Source organism: Muntiacus reevesi, chromosome 21, assembly GCF_963930625.1.
Source record: "Muntiacus reevesi chromosome 21, mMunRee1.1, whole genome shotgun sequence".
Classification (NCBI taxonomy): Eukaryota; Metazoa; Chordata; class Mammalia; order Artiodactyla; family Cervidae; genus Muntiacus; species Muntiacus reevesi.
Genome location: NC_089269.1, coordinates 20,047,247 through 20,071,982, shown reverse-complemented (window position 1 = coordinate 20,071,982; position 24,736 = coordinate 20,047,247).

Below are 24,736 nucleotides of genomic sequence, written 5' to 3'. Positions count from 1 at the left end.
ACCACTTCAGTATTCTTGCCTGGAGAATCCCGTGGACAGAGGAGCCTGACAGGCTACAGTCCACAGGGTTGCAAAGCATCAGACACAACTGAAGCGATTAAGCGGCAGCAGCAGCAGGAGAGTTTAAAACCTGGTCCTGCCCCAGTCTCAGACCCGTCTCAAGAGAGGATATGGAAATTTTAAAGTGATTCCACGTAAAGAAAAAGACAGCAAATATGGAAGTTCTGGAACCATTTCTTGAACCACCTAGCTAACCATGTCATTTGTCTTTTTCTCTGTGTGCATGTGAGTGCACACGTATGTATGTGACTGATTTACTGTTTTAATTAAAATGAAAATAATAAGGTGAATGCTAAGAGAATAAATTATAAATAATTAACATTTGCATAGCATCTAATTGTCTACAAATCTAATATCAGTACATTTGACCCTCACCCCTACATGATGAGATATGATAAGAATGGATAAAAATGAGAAAGCAAAAAATGAGAGAGACTGAGTTATTTGGTTAAGTTCACAAAAGTCTGTAAAAGCGTATAACTAGGTATTGTTACTAAACAGTCACTACTCTTTTTGAAATGCTTACCATATATAATTTTTAAGTTATCTCAAAAGGAAAAAGGCTGGTCTAAGTGCACAGCTAAAGGTCTAAGTGCAAAGTAATGTTTTCAGCATCTTTTTAGTTGTAAGAATTGGCAAGGGCTTTGGAGAACATCTCCAAACTGCTGGCTGTACATACCAAACCAGAGAATTCTGTCAACTTTTTGTAGTACAAAGGTTAGCAGGTTATTTCCACACCCTGTGATGAATGCCAGATTTTTGATTCAGATTATGCTAAAATTTCTGAGTAAACTGAATAAACATTAAAGTAGAGACTCAACAAAAAATGCTGACAAAAATTGGAGCAAGAATGCCAATGACAATCAATTGTAACTGCAGTCAAATACACTTTAACCATTTGCTGTATTTCTGCTTTGGGGTAGGCATTCCCTAAACCTGTGAATATGTTACTTTACAGAATAAAAGTGACTTTGTGAATGCTATTAAGGTTCAAGACCTTGACATGGAATGGATTATCCTGGTTGGCCCAAACTAGTTATGAGTTCTTAAAAGCAAAAGACCTTTCCAGACTAGATCGGATAGACAGAGATGCAACAACTGAAGAAGGGTCAAAGAGATGTGATGGGTTCTGGTTCTTAAGACGGAGGAAGAGGTCATAAGCCAAGGAATGCAGGTAAGCTATATGGAAAAGGGAGAGACATGGATAACCCTCTAGAGTCTACAGAAAGAACACAGTCCATTCCATGCCTTAATTTTAACACATTGAGACCTTTGTCAAACTTCTGAATGACCAAACTGAAAGAAAATAAATGTGAGTTGTTTTGAGCCACTGTGTTTGTTGTAGTTGGTTACAGCAAGAATAAAAACAAGAGCAGTATATCCTCTCCTTTTTCATAAAACTCTGGATTTACCGTTCAAACTGTAATGTTCAAAGTTGCATTTTGAGTACAATCCAGACAATGCATCAGAAAAATGATACAGGAAGCATCAATATAATGGCATGCAGAAAAAAACTTACAATAAGACTGTAATTATCATTCTTACTCTGAGTTTATTCTTTTAATGGCTCATTTTGACTACTTTTTTTTATACCTTCCTATGCTGAAGTTGATGGACTTCCCTATAGCTCAGATGGTAATGAATCTGCCTGTGATGCAGGAGACCCAGGTTCAATCCCTGGGTCAGGAAGATTCCCTGGAGAAGGAAATGGCAACCCACTCCAGTATTCTTGCCTGGAGAATCCCACAGACAGAAGAGCCTGGTGGGCTACAGTCCATGGGGGTCACAAAGAGTTGGACATGACTAAGTGACTAACACACACATGCTGAAATTCTGCTTTCATGGGCAATTTTTACATCATGTCTCCCTGAGAAATGACAAAATTAAGTGTTCTATTCATTTGATGACTCACCATCACACTGGATGAATACATTTGTTTGAATAAGCAATGATTTTGACATCATATACTGTCTCTATGGAAGCACCGTGACTGACCATCTCTCACAATAACATGATATAAAGAAATGTGGAGTAGCATGTCTTGCTACCTGGTCAGTTTCTTTAGGTTAAATCTGCCTTTAATATAATGGACTGCTGTTTTTAAATTCTAGAAAAGCAGTGCCTCTCACATAAGGATTTTGATGAAGGTTTGCCTGCCATCTGGCTTTTCTGTCTGAATTTTAAATTTTCATTTATTTATTCAGTTATTTTTGGCTGTGCTGGGTCTTCCTTGCTGGGGCAGACTTTTCTCTAGTTGTGGCTACTCTCTGCTTGTGGTACACGGAATTCTCATTGCAGTGACTTCTCTTGTTGTTGAGCATGGACACTAGGATGTGTGGGCTTCAGCAACTGAAGCTCCCGGGCTCTAGGTCACAGGCCCAACAGTTGTGGTTCGTGGCCTTAGTTGCTCCACAACATGTGGAATCTTCCCAGAACAAGGATAGAAACTGTGTCTCCTGCATTGGAGATAGATTCTTTATTACTGAGCCACAAGGGAAGCTTTCTGTCTGAATTTTTGATGACTTATATGTACATAACACTTGAGAAGGATATTGGAAATCATCAATGAAATGGGAGGCCATGGTTACATTTATAGTTAATGTTGTGTATCACATTTACGGAGGATTTTCTATCTTCACATATGCTTGACTTGGCTGGCTCACTGGTTATATATAGTTCCTGATCCGTTTCAATCCTGCTTTAAGACTGTAAGGAAGTGAACTTAAATATTTCACATGCCACATTTTTAGCAATATACGTAAAAACATAAAAGGGTTTGTTCCAGGACACTGAAATACCATTCAAATTCCTTTTATTTTCTCCTTACACTGATGAAATTCAAAAACATGTGGAACCATCAACTGCTCCTGGCAAATTTATATGGATTTAGAAAACCATCATTGAATAAGTTATTTTATTTTTAACTAGAAATGCTATGCTATGGCCTACAGCCTCAATTTAAAGAGAGTTCAGTTATGCCTTTGGAATACTTGGTATTTGTGTTGCAAAAAAATAATTTTTTGTTTGTTTGTTTTCCTTTCAGTTGTCCTAACACAATCATACTTTGTGGAATTATTTCATGGTAAATAAATGCACAGGCCACTCATTTATAAATGAGGATGTCAGTGAATTCACACACTCTAGATATGTGCTACCTTCCAATCTGCAATAACGAAATTAACCAGTTGGAGGGTTCTCATCTCCAAAGATAGGGTGCTTGAAAGGGGAGTCTGATGAACACAGGTAGGCTGTTTCAGTTAACACAGCTGAATCTTTTTTACTGGTTAGGCCCCTAGAGGTTTTTCTTGTTTAATTCCCCACATGGAGAAAATCATGTTCCAAAGATAGTGCGCCACGAGCATCTAGGAAGGGCTGAGTAAATCGCAGTGGCATTAAATATTTGTGATGGGTGCATTTCTACAAATAATCAAGTTAATGATCCATTCAAATCAGTCAAGAGTTGAATGAACTACTTATCAGAGCTTGACACTGAAACCAATTTAAATAACTTTTAATGGATAATTCCTTAGGGAGCTGTTTCTCTGCTCTTCCCTAGTGGCATATTGGATATCTACTGACCTGGTGGGTTCACCTTCCATTGTCATATCTGTTTGTCTTTTCATTGTGTTCATGGGGTTCTCAAGGGAAGAATACAAAAACAGTTTGCCATTTCCATCTCCAGTGGACCACGTGTTGTCAGGCCCTGACTGCCAGGGACATGCCCTTCAACAGCTCCACATACTCAGATGACATGCCCAGTGCTCTTGTTGTCCCACTAAGATGATGCTGTTAAAGTGTTGCACTCAATATGCAAGCAAATTTGGAAAACTCAGCAAAGGCTACATGACTGGAAAAGATTAGTTTTCATTTCAATCCCAAAGAAAGGCAATGCCTAAGAATGTTCAAATTACCATACAATTGCATTCATTTCACATGCTAACAAGATTATGTTTACAATCCTTTGAGCTAGGCTCCAGCAGTATGTGAACCAAGAACTTCCAGATGTATGAGATGGATTTAGAAAAGGACAGAGGAACCAGAGATCAAATTACCAACATCTGCTGGATCACAGGAAAAGAAAGGGAATTCCAGAAAAATATCTACTTCTGCTTCATTGACTACGCTAAAGCTTTGGCTGTGTGGATTACAACAAACTGGAAAATTCTTCAAGAGATGGGAATACCAGACCACCTTACTGGCCTCTTGAGAAACCTGCCTGCAGGTCAAGAAGCAACAGTCAGAATCACATGGAACAATGGACTGGTTCAAAATTGAGAAAGGAGTACGTCAACACTCCTTATATATTGTCATACTGCTTCTTTAACTTACATGCAGATTATATCATGAAAAATTCCAGGCGAGATAACTCACAATCTGGAATCAAGGTTTCTGGGAGAAAGGTCAACAATCTCAAATAGGCAGATGATATCACTCTAATGGTAGAAAGTGAAGAAGAACTAAAGAGCCTCTTGAAAAAGTTGAAAGAGGAGAGTGAAAAAGCTGGCTTAAAACTTAACATTCAAAAAACTAAGATCATGGCATCTGGTCCCATCACTTCATGGTATATAAATAGTGAAAAAGTGGAAACAGTGACAGATTTTATTTACTTGGCCTCCAAAATCACTGCAGATGCTGACTACAACCATGAAATTAAAAGATGTTTGCTCCTTGGAAGAAAAACTATAACTAACCTAGACACTGTATTATAAAGCAGAGATATCGCTTTGCTGACAAAAGTCTGTATTGTCAAAGCTATGGTTTTTCCAATAGTCATGTATGGATGTGAGAGTTGGACTACAAAGAAGGCTGAGTGCTGAAGAATAGATGCTTCCTAACTGTGGTGCTGGAGAAGACTCTTGAGAGTCCCTTGAACTGCAAGGAGATCAACCTAGTCAATCCTAAAGGAAATCAACCCTGAATGTTCTTTGGTAGGACTGGTGAAGCTGAAGCTCCAGTACTCTGGCCACCTGATGCTAGGAGCCAACTCATTGGAAAAGGCCCTGATGCTGGAAGAGATGGTTGCAGAGGAAAAGGGGGCAACAGGATGAAATGGTTGGATAGCATCATCTATATTCCAAGAACATGTATCTACACTGATACAGTAACTTTTCAATGTAATGTATTACAATCAGTCTATAGCTTATCTCATGAGAGTTTTATTTTATTCTTGCAGACACAATATTACAAAGAAAGTTTAACCAGTTTTCTCAATCTATTATTAACTATGCTCTCTTTTTGATTATAGAATTCACCTTCATAGACATGAAAGGCCAAGTTTCACCTCCATAGTCATGCTTTAATTCATCAAACATGCCCCCAATGGCAGCACAATTATTTTCAAGCTTTTGTTTTTCTATAGGTAAATTCCCAAAATGAATATTTTGAAAATATAAAACTGCAGTATTAAGCCACACACACACACATGCTGTCATCTCCCTGCACCCACATTGAGCATTCCTCTCGGTGGCATCACTGTAATCCCTCCATGAGATTTATAAAGCGGTTTCGTTCTACCAGTAACACGTGTGCCACTATCAGTGATCGCTAACTAGCGTTATCTTGCTCCTACTATGTATCATATAATGTAGGAAGAACTTCATATTTATTTATTTATTTTATAGATGAGGACTAAAAACGTTTAGAGATGTGAAGTACTGTGCCCAAGCTAATACATAGTTAAGTCACAAGGGTTCACTCTTCTTCACGTCTTTGCCAACACTTTTTATCTCTTATCTTCTTGGTAGTAATCCATTCTAACATATTTGAAGTGGTATTTCAATTTGGTTTAGATTTGTGCTTCCCTGATGACTAGTGATCTTTTCATGCACCCACTGTCTAACTGTATATCTTCTTTGGAAAAATGTTTAGTTCCTCTGTTAATTATTTTAATTAGCTTAGTAGGGTTTTTTGAGTCATATGAGTTTCTTAGATAGTTTAGATATTAACCTCTTATCAGGTATAAGATTTATAAATATCTTCTCCCATGGTATAGGCTACCTTATTTATTAAATCAAATTAAATGATTCTTAACTCTTTAAAAATGTTTGTGTTACTCGCTCAGTTGTGTCCAACTCTTTGTGATCCCATAGCCTGTAGCCTGCCAGGTTCCTCTGTCCATGGGATTTTCCAGGCAAGAATATTGAGTGGGTCACCATTTCCTTCTCCAGGAGATCTTACAGACCCAGGGATCAAACCCAGGTCTTCTGCATTGCAGGCAGACTCTTGACCATCTGAGCCACCAGGGAATTATCCCTGAAAACACTTAAGGTAATACTTTGTTTTGATCAATGTAGTTAACTGTTAAATCAGTATTGAGAGTAAATAATGATTAGTTATGCCTTCACATTTGATTTACATTAATATTTCCATGAAACATGCATATATACATATATATCCATTTGGTTACAACCTGCCCAGTAGTTCATATATACAGGGCAAATAACCACTGTAGATGGAGGTGTTTCACAAAGAATCTGAGCTGACTTTCTATGTTCTCATTTTTTAAAATTCTTTAAATTATTTGACAATTTCTGATTAATATATTCTATATTGTGATCACTAACAGAAAATTTGTCTTAAAACTTACAAAATCAGTAAATTTTGTGGCTCTAGTTTCCTAATAGGTAAAATGATGAAGTTAGATATATGAATCTTTAAATTTCTTTACAGGCCCAGAACTTCATATATTAACTACAGAATTACTTTGTGATTCTCATCTTTTAACTCCAAATTAAATTAATCCTATACAGAGTAGAATGCTGAATATTATAAAGTATTAGATAATTAGATAGCAGAATTAGCATAACAGTTATTAAATAAGAAAGTTCAAAATTTTCTAACTTAAACCATGTTATTATTTTAATGTGAATACTGTAAAAATTATTCAAGGAAATAAAACATGGTTAAAGGATTAACGAATCAATGAATATTCCTTTAAAAGTAATATGCATATGTTTCTGTCATCTATCATTAAAAACTACTGCTCAGTATTCTTGTAAAGATGTGATGCATTTGTAATTGTAGTTTTAGCACAGTGAACGAAATTGTCATTGATCAGGTCAAATCAACTCTTCATGATGACTATAATAAAATTTATATACTTGCCATCTTGATTCAAATGCTTTGTATGTATTTGCTCATTTAGGAATAACAGTTTATGAAACAATGCTAAAATAAGAAAATACAATAGTTTTCCTATACATAGCATGACTCACTGAAGTTTAAGTAGAAATTTGATTTTGAATATTTGCAAAATCCATTTGCATTTTTTAAAGACTTTCCTGACTAATTCAATACTAATAGGCAAAAAAAAAAAAAAAAAAAAAAACCCTGTTTAAAGCCCTAAAAATAATCTAAGTAAAATAATCTGGAATTTGAGTGCTGAGGAATTTTTGTTGCTTCCACATTGTTCATTTTTTGCTGTCAGTGTTATTCAAGGTTTTTAAAAAAACTTTACCTGTGTACACAGTGTTGATTGAATCAATTCATGAGAATGATCTATGTTTACATTGAGAGGCCAAATTTTGCCTGAAATAATGAAATCACTTTATAGTAAGCTCATCACAAAATTATTAAGTGATTAGATGCACTTGGTATTAGTGTTAGAGTAACATAGTCCAAAAGTATCTGCTAGCCCAAGACTATTTGTCAAACTACTTAAACATTTTGATTTATGATCTGATGATGCTGGGGTTTCAACATTAAAAACTGTATCAAATGCACAGCATAGGTTCACTGGATCTTCATATACCCGTTCCCTGGGTCAGTTTGAAAAGACCCTTGGGACAGATCCTGAAAGTGCAGCATCACGGAGAATGTTAGTTATGCAGGGCATTCATAAATGTATGCAGTGCCACTCACTGACATCTACAAAGGGTCCATTTTATAAATGGTCAAAGGAGCCATTGTTATAGAGTGACACCAGAGAAAAGCTGTCAATTCTATTATTAAATTGACATTCCACACATGCTGCTTTCAGATGGAGGCCCTTAATGAACTTAGTTTCCCTCTTTTCTGCCCTCTACCATTTAATGTCTTCTTTCTTATATGCTCTTCAAATAGACATCAGTTGATGTTAAAGCAGTGGACAAGTGAACCCTCCAAGAGGCCATCCTTCTGGTACATTGATGAAACACCTGGGAGAGAGCCTTCGCGGCTCTCTGTGTTCAAGGATACTACAATGATTGCTACAGAAACAATGGCATCTCCCAGGGTATCGTCAATCAAGCATTTGAGTTTAAAAACAAGAACCAAAAAAAAAAAAAAAAAATGTGTTTTAAGCACATAGTACTGTAATGCTATTTGTGAAAGGGAAGAACAGGCATTGTCTTAATCTGTGAAGCACAACACCCAGCTTTTAGCTGGTTTTGACAATGAAAAGCAAAGAGCGTAGCCCAAACTGAGGGTTTGACACGAACCTTGGTTGTTAATTCTCTTGGGATCAGCATTGTTCTAGCCACTGGAGTTGTGCGAGCTAAACAGACACCAATGAAGAGAGTGCATACCATCCTTGTCCGTTTGTTTAACGTCATTCTCATTGTTATGCATCCCCCGAGCCTGGATTTCCCAGGTAGGCAGCCTTGCTATCCTGCCTGCTGTGAGTCCTCTATGAGGGTGACAAGCACCAAGAGATGGCTGACTTTGTTCTCAGGGGTGTCTTATTGTGAAAATCCTGTGATTGGCAGCTGTGGGGAAACAGGACAAGGAGAATTTTTACATCTGTTTACTGCCTTAAAGTTTCTCCATTCCATCCCACATTGACTATTGTCTTTCATAGAAGAGCTAGAATTTCTACCCTTCCAATGTAGATGCCGCAGAGCCACAGACTTGTAGGGCAAAATGAAGTGATTATTATATGAGAAGTAAGAAGTGGATCAGGGTCACTGCAGAGTGGAATGCTCTGATAGGCTGGCTATTAGAATATAACACCCTTACATTCTTAACAAAATATTTCATCGTTATTTTTTGTATGATGCAGAAAGCTTAGATATTCTATATTTTTAATATTTGATCAATAGAATAAGGCCCATTTTTAAAACTGGTTCCAACTTCTTTGCTTTTTTGTTTTATTACAGCTAAAATTTCTTATTTCTTAATATAGCTAAAAAACTGTGTGGAATTCACATGTCTCTAGCTGTTAACTGAAAGATTCGGTTTTGGTTTTACATTAAAAAAAATAGTTATTGTTTTTCTTTATTTGCCTGTTTGCTGCATAACTGCTGTGACTCAGAATTCCATAATTTGTTGCTTGATTATCTTCTAAGCTACACTCCAAATCTGATAGCGTAATAAAATCTGGGGCATATGTAAAACATTAGCACAGAAGTCATATTATAGAACTTTCTTGAATGAAGAAACCAAACTTGTGGAATTCCCACGCCCATTATGTTGTCTAAAACTTTCTGAAAAATGTTTGACTGTGGCATATAATTTACTCAACGTAAGTGGTTTCCATAGAGCTTTTGAAAAGCCTTTCTGTCACTTACTAGCTTTAGGATGATGAGATTTTAAGCCTTTTGATCCAGAGCCTGTGTTTCACAGTCAAGATTAAATGCCAAGACTAAAGTACAACCAAACTTCCCAACTTAAGAAAAGGATTGAGTTATGTATAACCTGAGGGGAAAAAAAACCAGTATGCCTTCAGTTGCAGAAATATGTGCTAAAAGAATATAAAGTCCTGAAATATGCAAGTCAGCTAAAAAATATCAAGTTTCAAAGTGAATACATCCACCTATTATTTTCTTTCTACTTAACTTTATATATAATATATTTAAATATATATTCATATATTCATATACATGTATTATTCATATAAAACAAAATATTTTATTTCATGTTATTTTACAATAAATTTATATAAAAACTTATTCTGTTTTAGGATAAGATAAACTTTGAATACTTTTGTAGGGGAGGAAAAAGTTATTTTTCCTACTGCCCTTCCTGGTTTTCTGACTAGGGTCCTATAAAGTAGATTGTCAAAAGACAGATTAATAAGAGAAAAGCAAGCACATTTATTTGATAGAAGTTTTATGAGACATAGGAGCCTGCATGGGGAAACAAAGACTTGAAGAAAAGGTTAAGCCTGAACATTTTTACATTAGGTTCGATGAAGAGTGAAAAGTCATGGAAAGCAGCAGAAGACACAAAGGGCATGAGCTAAGGATGGTGAACCAGGGGAATGGTGATGACCATTCTTTCAGATTCCTCTTGGCACCCCACTGTCTTTAAAGATAAGGATACTCCTTTCCTTCAGGTTTAGGAAGGGCATCTCCCACATAAGGGTGTTATGGCTTCAAGTCCTTCCTGCACCTGTCACTCTCAAACTCCTTCATCTTAAAGTAATGGTACGACTTGCCAGGGGGTGATGTTTTGAGGCAGTGTGTCTGAGGTCATGTGTTCGTTTTCAACATAATAGCTGGAAGCATTTTGAATTTTTAAAATAACTTTGATTTTCCCCTCCTCTTCCTTTGCATCTCTTAATTCTACTTAAAATATGACTGACATCAAGAAATACAGCAAAAAAATTCAATAGTGTGGAGTGGCATCTAAGTATAGTAAGCTATGAAATATCATCATTAAGAATTTTATGCTTTTTGTCCAAAAAAGGCCAAGAATCATGCCTATATGCTATACTAGCATGAATTTGAGCAAACTCCAGGAGATGGTGAAGGACAGGTAAGCCTGGTGTGCAGCAGTCCATGGGGTTGCAAAGAGTTGGACATGACTAAAAAACAACATATATCATATAAGCTGTATAGTACATACCAGAAGTGAAATCACCCATAGAAGGAATAGTGTATTTATAGGGTATGTATAAATTTATGTGTAGTGTGTGTTTGTACATTGTGTATAATAAAAATATATGTATCAATATATAATTGATCCATATTTATGCACACACATAAATATAAATTGGGCTTCCCTTGTGACTCAGCTGGTTTAAAGGATCCACCTGCAATGCACAAGACCTCGGTTTGATCCCTCAGTTGGGAAGATTCCCTAGAGAAGAGAAAGGCTATTGACTCCAGTATTCTGTCCTGGATAATTCCATGACAGTATAGTCCATTGGGGTGCAGAGAGTCGGACATGACCAAGTGACTTTCACATACATATAAGTTATAAGTGAGTATACTGTATATATATAATATATTTATTATATATATATATCAGTTCAGTTCAGTCACTTAGTCATGCCCGACTCTTTGCGACCCCATGGACTGCAGCACGCCAGGCCTCCCTGTCCATACACACGCATATAAAAGAGAAATCCAAATACTAAGCCCTGAGTTATTCCAAAGTTTAGAAGCCAACTAATGAGGAATCAGCAAACAATGCTCAAAAGACATAGGTAGTGAAGTAAAAAGAAAATTGTAAGAACAGGTGCCCAGCAGCCAAGTCAAGAATAGTGTTTCATTAAGGTAGAAAAAAATTAACAATGTCAAATGACTTTTATAGGTCCAGGATGAAGACGACTAAAAAGTTAAATTGCATTCAGCAACAAGAAAATGATCAGAAATCTTGACAAGAGTGCAATTTCATATGAATTTTGAGGGGAGGGTTATAATTGGAATGCTTTTAAATGACAATGGGGAAAATATCATTGGCATACTTTGGGATTTTTCCATTAAACATAGGAAGTAGGGCAGCAAGACTAAAGAGTCACAGACAATTTTACACTAAAATCTAGTAACAAATTCACTGAAAGAAAATCAAATAAGATAAAAATGTTACCTAGATTATCATAAGCCAGAAATACTAGTGCCCAATATGTCTATTTTGATTCTCCTTTCAAAATAAACTCATCAACAAGGAATTTTGTCATGTTTTAAATTTAACTTTCAAATAAAATAGGGTTTATTTTGAATATGAAGTACTATAGAAATATCATAAATATTGGGACAATACAGTATATTAAGTTAAAATGCTTATTACAAAGCACTGCAATCCTTAAAGATATAGTAAACTAAAGATATACAAACTAAAATGTATAGTAAACTAAATAGTAAGCTAAAATAATAGCAATAAACTAAAAATACAGATAGATGGATATACAGGTGGGGCTGGCGATACAGAAAGGAATGTTAACAATAATCATCTCAGGAGGACAGGACAGTGAAGAAATTTACTTTAATCTTTTTACTTTCCTTCATTTTTCAAATTTTCCATAATAAATATAGCTTTCTAATTAAGAAAAAAGAGAGAATGAAAGATTTCAGTATATTTCCATTGCTGTAAAATAACCTATATTTCTTTTTTCATGAGACCTACCTCTCCAGGCTTATTTCACACAGCTCAGCCTTCCTGGCCTTCTAACCTGGACTCTGCTCCAGCATTAATGAGCCATTTTTAGCTTCCTGAACAAAGTATGCTGTTGCATATCTCTGGGTCACTGCAGACATTAGTTTCTCTACCAAAACTTTCCCTTTCTCCCTCATTTACCTGGCGAAGTCATCTGGTGAGCCACATTTGAGGATTCTCCTCAAGTATTTCTTCCTCTAAGAAACGTTAACAGGACACAATTCTGACAGTGCATTTCCCCCCCACTCTTTCTTCTTTGAGTCTATTGTTTCTTAACATTCCAGAATTTAAGGCTCATTTCTAATCATCTTATCCTAACTGCATGTGCCAATCAAATTGAGAACATGGAAAAAAGGGTACAGAGTCCTCTTCTTCAAATTCACTGGATAAAGTTATTAGCAGTATGTACCACTAACCTTTATTTCCATCTCCTGGACTCTTCACCTTGAATTGCGTATGGCTGCCCAACACATAGAGAATTTTACAAAATTTTACAAAATTATGACTTGAGTCTACTTGGTGCCTTTCAAAAGAACTAATTCCAGGAAATTTCATAAGTAAGAAGCCAAGAATTAAGACACCCTTTTTACAGATTGCTGTGTAGGATGGAGGTCCTGTTTCCTGACCAATTCTTATACCAGGAGTAAGAAGTTATTTACGATGGTGCATCTTCACTAACCTTTTTATATCAAAAGCGGGATTTTACTTTCCATTGTCTTGTTAACACTCAATCTCTCATAAAAAGCATTTAGCTATTATCTGTTCAATTTTTAAAACTTGGTTCCAAAGTCAATAGTTTGGTACACATTTGAAGTAATCAGTCTTCAGTTCAATTCTGACCTACTTAAGTGTAAGAAGTCATTTTGTTTGTTATCACAGCACTTGCTCTGTAGTAACAAAGAATGAGGTAGATAAAAGGAAGAAAAGGAAAATACAAACTTTTATCTTTCTCTACTTTCTCATGTTTCAAGGCCAGAGAAGCATAAACAAAATGCAAAAGAGATAACCCATATATGTGTATACATTTCTATAGCAGCAGTTATTTTGCATTTTGATTTTATTTTCATGCTTTGCTCCACTATTAATTTGAGCTGCTTAAGATAGAAATTAAGTCTTACTAACATCTCCACTAGCACTACCTAGGAAACTACTATAATGAGAGAAGAGCTTAGTAAATATTTTAATGAATAAATGAATGGATGAATATCAGAATATCTAAGGCAGAACTCCTATCTTTAAGAAGTTTATATATGGGATCCAATAAGGCAAGTAAAACAACTATAAGGCAAAGAAAGAAACTATTAATTGTAAAAGTCCAGATTTATCTCACAAATTACTTGTATTCTCTACAAGTGGGCACAGCAACTCACTCCAGTATTCTTGCCTGAAGAATCCGATAGACAGAGGAGCCAGGAGTGTTACAGTCCTCGGGGTCACAAAGAGCTGGACACGACTGAAACGTCCTAGCACAGCACAGACTAATACTGGAAGAGAGACATTTTGATCTAAAGCAAATCTCTATCATCCCGTTGTTAAGTGCTAATACTAGAACAAGCATGAGGTATGCAATAAAAATGTGGAAAAGTAGGGATACCCAAGCAAAATAAGTGACTGGCAGTGCAAAACAGATTGAAAAATATGAGTGAAATGAGTTACTGTTGAGGGTTTACATTGGCACAGGCATCCTGGAAGTAAATGGCAGTGCTTAGTACAATCAAACAGAGGAAGGCCCGTGGAGGCAGGGATCATAGTTCTGAATGAAGATCTCAGAGAAAATCTCCCACAGCCTGTATGAGAGCAATTAGTTGCAGTTTTACTAGTAAGGGCAGGAAGCACAGGTAACTGGAAGTGTGGGTGAAAAAAAGATGTGGATATACACTTGTGAAATTTTATTCACCAATTACAAACAACTAGATGAAGATAATAAACTATATATCACTTAAAAGCAGCCTTAAAAACAGATAAGAAGTAGAGTAAGATTTATAGCCCAATACCATATTTAAAATTTAAAAACACACAATTACAAATATTTCTAAATATTTTATATGATTACATGAATGTTTAAAAACACATCAAAACAATAGAATGGGCCTCAGTTGCAAGATAGGAAATAAAATAGAGATTAGAAGTCAAGGGAAATAGAACAAAAATGAGGTTTGTATACACTATTGAGCAACATCATTAACACAACTTTCTGTGCATAATAAAATACTTTTATAAGTGATGGGCAGAAGCCTGGGAAAATGTTAATAGATAATTTATAAACAAATGCAATTTGAGCAGCCAAATGGTGTCTTAAATTATTGCAACTTTGAAAAAAAAACTTTAAATATCTACCTACCTACCTTTATGTCATTTATGTGTTCCTATAATCATATTAGAGAGACTCACTAATCCCTGCTTTAAAGAAGATCTTTGTATTTCTTCAGTTTTGAATATTCTATGGCTTTATGCAATGCCAGCTATTGTTAGTTAGGCACCATTGATGTAATAGTGAACTAGTTGCACAAATAATATTTTTAAAATTATCCAAAGATGAACAGGAATGCAAAATTCTGAAATAGCACTTTTTTAGAAGTTATGTATTGACATTTCTAAAGCAATTCTATGTTAAGAAGAGAAACAGACTATCTCTTGGGGAGAATAGGATTGTGATAAAAATCTGCAATAATTTACAATATAGACTAAAGTACTGCAGCACAGCCCATATTGAGATGCCAACAACACAAAATCTCCAATTACTCTGGCTTTTAATATTTCACAACTTTGAAAATTATAGTCAGGGTAATATAAATTATAGAAGGAGATATTTAACTGAAAAATATGTGTAACCAATCCCTGAGCACCTATTTATAATTAATACTATGGTTCTGCATGATTTGAATGATAATGTCAGAAGCCAATAGAGTAAAAGATGATTAATTCAAAGATGCTATCTCAGCTTATCTATGCATCTGAATGACTGCGTGATTCTAGATATTTTATGTGATTTTTGTGGATAACAGATTTCTTATTATGATTAAATAGGTTAATAGATATAAGGAATGTAGAATAAATGGTGCAAACTAACACTATAGTCATGATTCTGTGAGCTTCTGGTTTCTTTTTTTTTATAATAGGGATAACATCTTGTGAACATTTTCCCTCAACTTTAATGTAAAAATACTATCTCACTCACAAGATCGCTAAGAGAATAAGAATGCTAATTTTGGGTGGTTTAGGATGACCTAACTTGGAAGGTGATACTGGAGCAGGTATCCAAAGGCAGAGAAGGAGACAGATACAGAGATCTGGGGGAATGATACTCCAGATACAGTGAGAGTGAGTCTGAGAGATCCAAAGAAGGCACTTTCCTGGCATGTTATAGTGACGGCAAGAAGATGAGCATTGCTAGAGCAGAAAGTGACCAACAGGAGAAACAACTGAAATCAGAGAAATCTTAGGGACCAGAAAATATAGAACTTTATAGATCATTTTAAGGACTTTACTCTGAGAAAGGTACCCACTGGCGGATTTTGAAGAGTGACATAATTTACTCGTGTTTAAAAAAAAAACACAAAATTCTACCTTTAATTTTGTGAATGGGCCAAAGGGGGTCAAGAACTGAATTAGGGAGAGATGATGTTCAATTACTTCATCGTGTCCGACTGTTTGCAACTCCATGGATTGCAGCATGCCAGGCTTCCCTGTTCTTCACTATCTCATGGAGTTTGCTCAAACTAGTGTCTATTGAGTCGATGATGCCATCCAACCATCTCATCCTCTGTCATCCCCTTCTCCTCCTGCCCTCAATCTTTCCCAGCATCAATGTCTTTTCCAGTGAATCAGCTCTTCTCATGAGGTGGCTAAATATAAAGTATTGGAGCTTCAGGTTTAGCATCAGTCCTTCCAATGAATATTCAGGGTTGATTCCTTTAGGATTGACTGATTTGATCTCCTTGCAGTCCAAGGGACTCTCAAGAGTCTTCTCGAACACCACAGTTCAAAAGCATCAATTCTTTGGCATTCATCCTTCTTTATGGTCCAACTCTCACATCTGCCAATGACCACTGAAAAAACCACAGCTTTGACTACATGGACTTTTGTTGGCAAAGAGATGTCTCTGCTTTTTAATATGCTGTCTAGGTTTGATATGGCTTTTCTTCCAAGGAGCATGAGTCTTTTAATATTAAGGCTGCACCACAGAGAGCACAGTTTCTAAGCCTGCATCAAAGGGAAGAAGCTAAGGTGGAGGAGCCTTTGCCAACTCTCTGCATCCTCTGACACAATCCCCTGGCCAGAACTAATCATGTGGTCTTACCTAACTGAACAGAGGTTGGAAAGTATGGGAGCACATAGACATTTGGTGAGCAAGAATATCGGAGACACTGATATCTTTTGGATGATTGCTATAAAGACAGACGGTAGATGGTTTACTTCCCATGTGTGCGTGCATGCATGTGTGCTAAGTAGCTTCAGTTGTGTCCAACTTTTTGCTACCAAATGGACTATAGCCCACCAGTCTCCTCTGTCCATGGAATTCTCCAAGCAAGAATACTGGAGTGGGTGGCCCTGTTCTCCTCCAGGGGATCATCCCGACCTGTGGATCGAACCTGCATCTCTTATGTCTCCTGCATTGGCAGGTGGCTTCTTTACCACTATGCCATCTGGGGAGCCTGTACTTCTGCCAAGTTCATACTTTTAAAATGAAGATCTCACTATATCCTTGGCCTACCAAGAAACTTACACTAAGTATATTTCACAATTCATAAATTTTACCTCAATTTGAGGGTGGTGGGGATCTCCCAATAGCTCCTTCCTGAATTTTCAGATAAATGTCAAGCTCCTTACCTTGGCAAGAAGGATCTTTTGCTATCTAGCCCTTGCCTAGTTCCCCAGTTCCTGCTATTTCTCTGCTTTGCTATATTGGACCTGGACTGGCTTTACCTATTTACATTGAACTATTTCCTAATGCCTTAAAATTCATAAGTTTCTGGAGAAACGTCCCTTCCTTTCCTTTGCTCCCACAGGTGCCTCTGTTTGCAGTTCTACAGAACTTCAATCCTTTCCAGTCCTGTCTTATATTATTATTGATTCACATCTCTCACTGCCTCCCACAGAACACCCACAATGGCAGGACCATGTATAATTTGACTTTGTATATCCAGTGATTAAAAGTTACTGGTACACAAAGGAGGTAATTAATAAACATTTGCTGAATAAATGAATGAATATTTATTTGTCTTTGTTATGGTTTTATGTATTCATTTGGCTTTTCAAAATGCAGATTTCTCTTAATCCAACTGTTTTCTTTTTTAAAGGATCAGCATGGGTTGTTATATCAAATGTTATCTTTTATTCCTCAGCATGTCCAAATCTCTGAGCAACCATTTTTCTTTTTGTAAAGCTTAATCTATCTTTGAATAATTAGCATTTAAACCATTAAAATCCTTCTCTTGGCAAATTACCATGATAATAATAAAACCACAAAAATGTCTTTTTTCCTGTGCCTTAATAAAATACAATTAAAATTTAATAAAAGCTCTGTATTTCCATTTATCCAATTCTGCACATCCTGAGGGAGGTAACAGCAGTGTTACAACCAGACCAATTAAATAGCCAGTTATATTTAAGTTCTTTAATTCACATAAAGGTGAGTGTAATGCTGTACTTACCATTCTAGAGTTGTTCTTGGCTTTTTTTGAAAAAAATGTTCACTTTTATTCAGTTCTATTCATTTTTCAGTATGTTGCAGAGTAAAAAGTTCTTATCTATTATTTCTGCTAATATTATAATGATATTTCTAGCATGTGTGTTTCATTGTCCATTTTCTTCCAAAAAATTAAGGATTATTTAAGCACAAATATCATCATTTTTAAATGCACTGTCCCTCACCCCTTAAGCACCATTGTTGTTACAGAGAAAAAAATGAAGGAAAAACCAGAAGTAAAATGTATATTTTTCACAGACTAAATTTTATTCTTTAAAAAAAAGAAAAAATAAAAAGTGATATTTTCCAAATATCTAAAATATCTATGAGGTATTTTTGCAGAATCATAGAAACATCTGCCCTTTTATAAGATTTGAAAAGTGTATTCTCAAACATGAGTGAAAATTGAGTTAACATATGCCACATGCATCTTGGCATTTTTTCAAAATAATTCAGACCCACTCTCTTTATTTTACTGAGGACAATAATAGGTGAGTTTCTCTGATATTTTATGATAAAGGTCCTGCGTACTAGAAGTTGCTCTTGTGAACATATATATTTGGGAATCCCCTGGTGGCTCAGTTGGTAAAGAATCTGCCTGCAGTCCAGGAGTTCTAAGTTTGATCCCTGGGTCAGGAAGACCCCCTGGAAAGGGAAATGGTAATCCACTCCAGTATTCTTGCTTGGAAAATCCCACGGACAGAGGAAGCTGGCAGGCTACAGTCTGTGGGGTCACAAGAGTCGGACACATATATATTTACCTGCATTCGAATGTTTGCTAGGTGTGTAAATCTGCAGAGACAGTACTTTTTGAAACACTGCTGGAAAGTGACATAAAATTTTGAGAATGTAAGAATGTTTTCTTCCTCCATCTCCAGTAGCTGGTGATCCCGAGAGAGGGCTAAGTACTACACATGCTTGTTTTGTGGTTTGTTTTGATTAAATACTGAATCAACTTTACTATTGCTTAATAAGATACTTAAAATTCCTACATAAAAGATATCCTCATATTTCAAGCCTAATAAATCACAGTTTCAGTTTTCAATTGAGACATTTATCTGGCAAACTTAACAACGCCAGCAGAAACCTAACAGTAGCCTTTTTTTACTTTTTAAATTTTTGTGGCCAGGAAAAACAAAACTGGGGTTTTCTAAAGGTAATCTTCATAGTATTACAGTGAAAATCTGAGTAGAATTTTTTTAATTGAGGGCAATAAATTCTTCTGAAGGAAAAGTTCTATAGTCAAATATTCTTTTCTTCTCTAGCACTGTCAATCACCAATGCTCCTCTTCACTGAAAAAAACTAGAGCCCAATGTTTAATAATAGTAATAGGATAAGCAACACATATTTTTATCTTTATCTGATAATTCTATAAATTGTACTGCTTATAAGTACAGAAATGGATTAAGAAATATTGTTGACAGATGAATACTTGGGAGGAAAATTATGGTTATTTAGAAACTAAAACTGTCATTATTTTAACAGTTAATAAAATAATTAAAACTCTTCACTTGCTTTCATTTTAAATATACTATTGAAACCCTTAATGCTAATTTCAGAGAAAGGAAAATATTGTGACATGCATTTTACTGCCTTTGTGGAGAAGGAAACGGCACCCCACTCCAGTACTCTTGCCTGGAGAATCCCATGGACAGAGGAGCCTAGTGGGCTGCAGTCCACGGGGTCACAAATACATGACTGAGCGACTTCACTTTCACTTTCACTTTCAATCTGATTAGAATTATGTTAGAGCTAGTTTAACTATATCAGTTATATTATACCAACCTGAGTTTCTCTTGGGCATTTGTGTCCAGTTATGAGTGCTTAATTTTTGAATATATACTAAAAATTCACTTTGGTTGGGCTTGCGTGTATACCTGATCTAATATCTACATTATTTGCATGCGCAAGTTAATGTTCACTCAAAATGATTAAAAATTCTTTTAGACCAAGGACTCCTGTTTCAGAGGGCATAGGAAAGGTGATAGAATTTCTGCATTTTCAGGATCATCTCGAATGAACACTTTGTTGTACTCTGAAATCTATATTTTTCTCAACATTACCATTTAAAATGTCATTATATACCTTTTTGGTATTTTTAAATGCAATAATTTCAAGATGCAGATCTCTTTGCTTGCATTTTGAAGCAGTTAGACAATTTAAAACTTTCCAACTGGCTAATTTTTACTGCAATCTGGTTATTCTCAATCTTGGCTGGGAAGCATTGAAAGCAAATTAAAACCGAGGCCTCACCCCATACCCAGTGAATCAGAGTATCTGGGGGTGAGGCCAAAGGAGAGCTACTAAACAAAGGAAGGGATGAGGATTAATGCATCATGAGCTAGAGAACCACAGCAACATAACCTTAGTGATATTTCATTGGAAGCACTAGTTCCATCCACAGGAGGTTTCTATGAATAGTTCTTGATAAATATTTTAGTTTCCAGGAAGAGAACTAAGCCATCTCTAGTGCAGCCAATGCGAACTAAACAATTGTGAAAAATACAATCTACAACAAACCAGGTTATTTTGCTAAAAGCTTCCAAAGCAGGCATCTAATGCCCAATTTTCCATCTGCAAACGCATTGCTCTAAATCTGCAGAGTCTGAGAAGTATCTGTGATTCTACTAAAAGTCTTGTCTAAGGAAGTGTCCTATGTAGTAGGGGAGGAAAAATCATGGGCCCTTTTTGTGCCCTGCCTGATCTCCTCCAGTGCTTCTTACTTAGCTGAGGATCCCCTGCACTTGGGGAACCTTCTTTCTGAGGGTGGTCCATGAACTTCCTGATTGTGCCTAAAATTTGACACCAGTACCATTCCCCTCCTCCACAGCCCATAGCCAATGACTGACTGACAGAATATGCAAAAGTGCAGTTCTATAAACAGGTGAAACCATTGCCATGGCATCAGACTAGGCTGAGACTTGACTTCACCCGATCATATCTTGGCTCACCTCTCTTTCCTGCCTTGCCTACCTCAAGCCTTAATCATTTGCAGTTAGAACTACCTCCAACTTGTCCTCCAGGAAACCCAACCTATCTCACATACTGAAGTATGGAATAAGAAGACAAGAACAATATTGATAATGACAGCTAACTCAAAGTGAGTACCTACTCTGTACCAGACACAGTGCAAAAGAACTCTAATTAATCATCAATCACTGTATTTAATCCTTGCAGTACCTATTACTAGCATCATCACTGCTCCCTCTCTGCAATTTGTAGATACAGAATCAGAAGTTTTGAATAGATATGCAATTTTCCCAAGGCTCTCAGCTACCCAAGGAACCCAAGCCTATAGTTTTAACCACTCCCTCATAAATTCAGTGTTTAAATGACATAGATCTATGCAGCGCAGAGAGCTATGGAAACTAACTATAAAAGGCAGTGGTTGGGATTTGATAGACCTACACACTTACCATAGAACAGACACTTCTTAGTTGTACAGATTAGCAAAGCTACTTAGGTCCATAACTACAAGGATTACACAAAGCTCATATCTAAAGCTCTTCTCAAAGAAGTTACTGAAAACAAAATAGTTAATTTCAAAATCTAATCCATTTCTTGGAGTCACAAAGTAACTTCAAATCTCAGTTACATGAGCAAAATAGTTAGATGTACATTTCTCATAGAACTGAAGTTACTAAGACTGAGATTTGGTTTATTGATCAACAGTGTGAAAATATATATCTATCCCAAATTGTTTATGGCTAGGATTACACAAAGAATTAATGGGTACTACATGAAGTCTGGCAGGCTACAGTCTATGGAATGGGAAAGTGTCAAACACAGCTGAGCAACTAACACTTTCACTTTCACACTTAACACAGATCCTGTGGCACAGCAAACACTAAATGATATTATTTCCTTTCCTAAAATTGGCTTCATCCAAACAGATATAAAAAATGAAGGCAAAAATCTATAAAAGTTGAAGAATAGATAAATCTCTTACACAGAAGAATTCCAAGTTAAGTGGCACAGATATTTCTCCTTTAAGGAGGGGAGCATCACTCTCTACCTGCTAAATGTTGGTACTACATGAAGACTTACTTCCAAAGACAACAGGATTGAAAGGAGAGGAGAAGTGGCTTTACAGAGGAAGAAACTGGCAACCACCTCCTCCCAGCAGGTGATTAGAATTAACATTAATGATAATATTTGCTGATAGTGTGCACCCTTGATATTATGTGATGAAAATAGCACTTGTGTTTTTTTCTCCTAAAATCCATAGCATCAGTCTAATTATGAGTGAAGCATCAGATGGATCCTAAATACCTGAACTCCTAAAAACTGCCAAAATCTTTTAAAAAAAAAAAACAAAAACAAAAACAAGAAAAGTCTGAGAAGAGCTATGGGAATGCATATCTATGTATCTATCTAGAAGAGCCTATGGGAATGCAACTAAAGGTAATGTGATATCCTAGATCGCATCCTGAACAGAATAAGAAAATTTAAGGTAAGCACTAAGAGAATCTAAGTAGAAACAGTGAGAGACTTTTTTTTTGGGGGGGGGGCGGGGGCTCCAAAAATCACTGCAGATGGTAACTGCAGCCATGGAATTAAAATATGCTTGCTCCTTGGAAGAAAAACTTTGACCAAACTAGACAGCATATTAAAAAGCAGAGACGTGACTTTGCCAACAAACATCCATCTAGTCAAAGCTGTGTTTTTTCCAGTAGTCATGTGTGGATGTGAGAGTTGGACTATACAGAAAGCTGAGTGTCAAAGGATCGATGCTTTCGAACTATGGTGTTGGAGAAGACTCTTGAGAGTCCCTTGGACTGCAAGGAGATCCAACCAGTCCATCCTAAAGAAAATCAGTCCTGAACATTCATTGGAAGGACTGAGGCTGAAGCTGAAATTCCAACACTTTGGCCACCAGATGCAAAGAACTGACTCATTGAAAAACACCCTGATGCTGGGCAAGATTGAAGGAAGGAGGAGAAGGGGATGACAGGACGAGATGGTTGGATGGCATCACCATCTCAATGGACACGAGTTTGAGTAGGCTCTGGGAGTTGGTGATAGACAGGGAAGCCTGGCATGCTGCAGTCCATGGGGTTGCAAAGAACTGGATATGACTGAGCAACTGAACTGAATGAAGAGAATCTAAATATAGGCTTTAGACAAAAATAATGTATTAATGTCAGTTCGTTGGTTGTAACAAACAAACCATACTAATTAACATAAGGTGTTAGCAATAGGAGGGCTTTCCTGATATCTCAGTTGGTCAAGAATCTGCCTGCAATGCAGGAGACCCCGGTTAGATTCCTGGGTTGGGAAGATCTGATAGAGAAGGGATAGGCTATCCACTCAAGTATTCTTGGACTTCCCTTGTGGCTCAGCTGGTAAAGAATACGCCCCCAATGGGGAAGACCTGGGTTTGATCCCTGGGTTGGGAAGATCCCCTGGAGAAGGGAAAGGCTACCCACTCCAGTATTCTGGCCTGGAGAATTCCATAGATTGTATAATCCATGGAGTCGCAAAGAGTTGAACAGGACTGTTTAACAATAGGAAAAATTATGAGGCATATAGAAACTCTCCATACTCTCTAAAAGTTTTTGTAAATCTAAAACTATTCTAAAACAAAAGACTTATAGCAAAGATCTTAAAATATAATTCTTTAAAAGGAAATCACTGGCAATTAAGACAGGGTAAAAGTCACCCAATACCACGCGTGCAGTGTAATATTACTGATATTTAGTCTTAAAACAGAAGGAGATTTTGACAGAGGTTGTAACATAGATATTATGCTAAGTGAAGCAAGCCAGTCACAAAAGGATGTTCCAAGAGTAGTCAAATTCACAGACGCAGCAAGTGGAATAGCGGTTGCCAGAGTGAGGGAGGGGACAATGATGAATTAGTGTTTAAGGGGTACTACATTTGAGTTCAGGAAGGTGAAAATTTCCTGGAGATGGTTAATGGCGGGTGTCTTACAACAGTATGAGTATAATTAATGCCACAGAAGCAAACACTTAAAAATGGTTAAAATACTAAATTTTATGTTCTGTGTACTTTCCCACAATAAAATAGGTGCCTAATGTCAAAGTAAATTCATGCATATGCAGGACTGTAGGTTCCTTGAAAAGAGGTATTATACCTTTTAATTCATTTTGTTATTTAATAGCTCTTAGTGCCCACAATGGCATCTGAAATGTATAAGGCATTTCAGGATAGAAATATCGGGAAGTGATAATAAAGATTTAATTAAACAAAGGAGAAAAGGTATGATTTCATAAAGAAACAGAATTTAATGTTACTATCACAACTATTTCATTTGGTTATAACTTTTAATCAATGTAATGGATATCGGTGGATTCACACTTTGGGAAGTGCAGAACTTTAATAGATATACGCATTTCCCTTTTAAAGTTAAATTGACAAAGGTTAAGAGTTCTTTAAAAACTTGACCTTGAAAACTCTTAAGAGAAAATGTACTTACAAATATTTAGCTTAAGTGTTACCTTAAACCATGTCAATTCAAATAAGTGGTTTTTACCATGATAAAGAAATCTGAAATTCTTACATTCTCTGGTTACTATGTTTTATGTGGAAACATGAACTATAATTTTTTGTAAAAATTCAACAAGTCGTATTCCAGGGACTTTTTTTTCCTTTTTAACTATATCTGGCCTCTCTCCTTAGGGGCATGCCTGAGTGCTAAGTAGCTTCAGTCGTGTCCAACTCTTTGC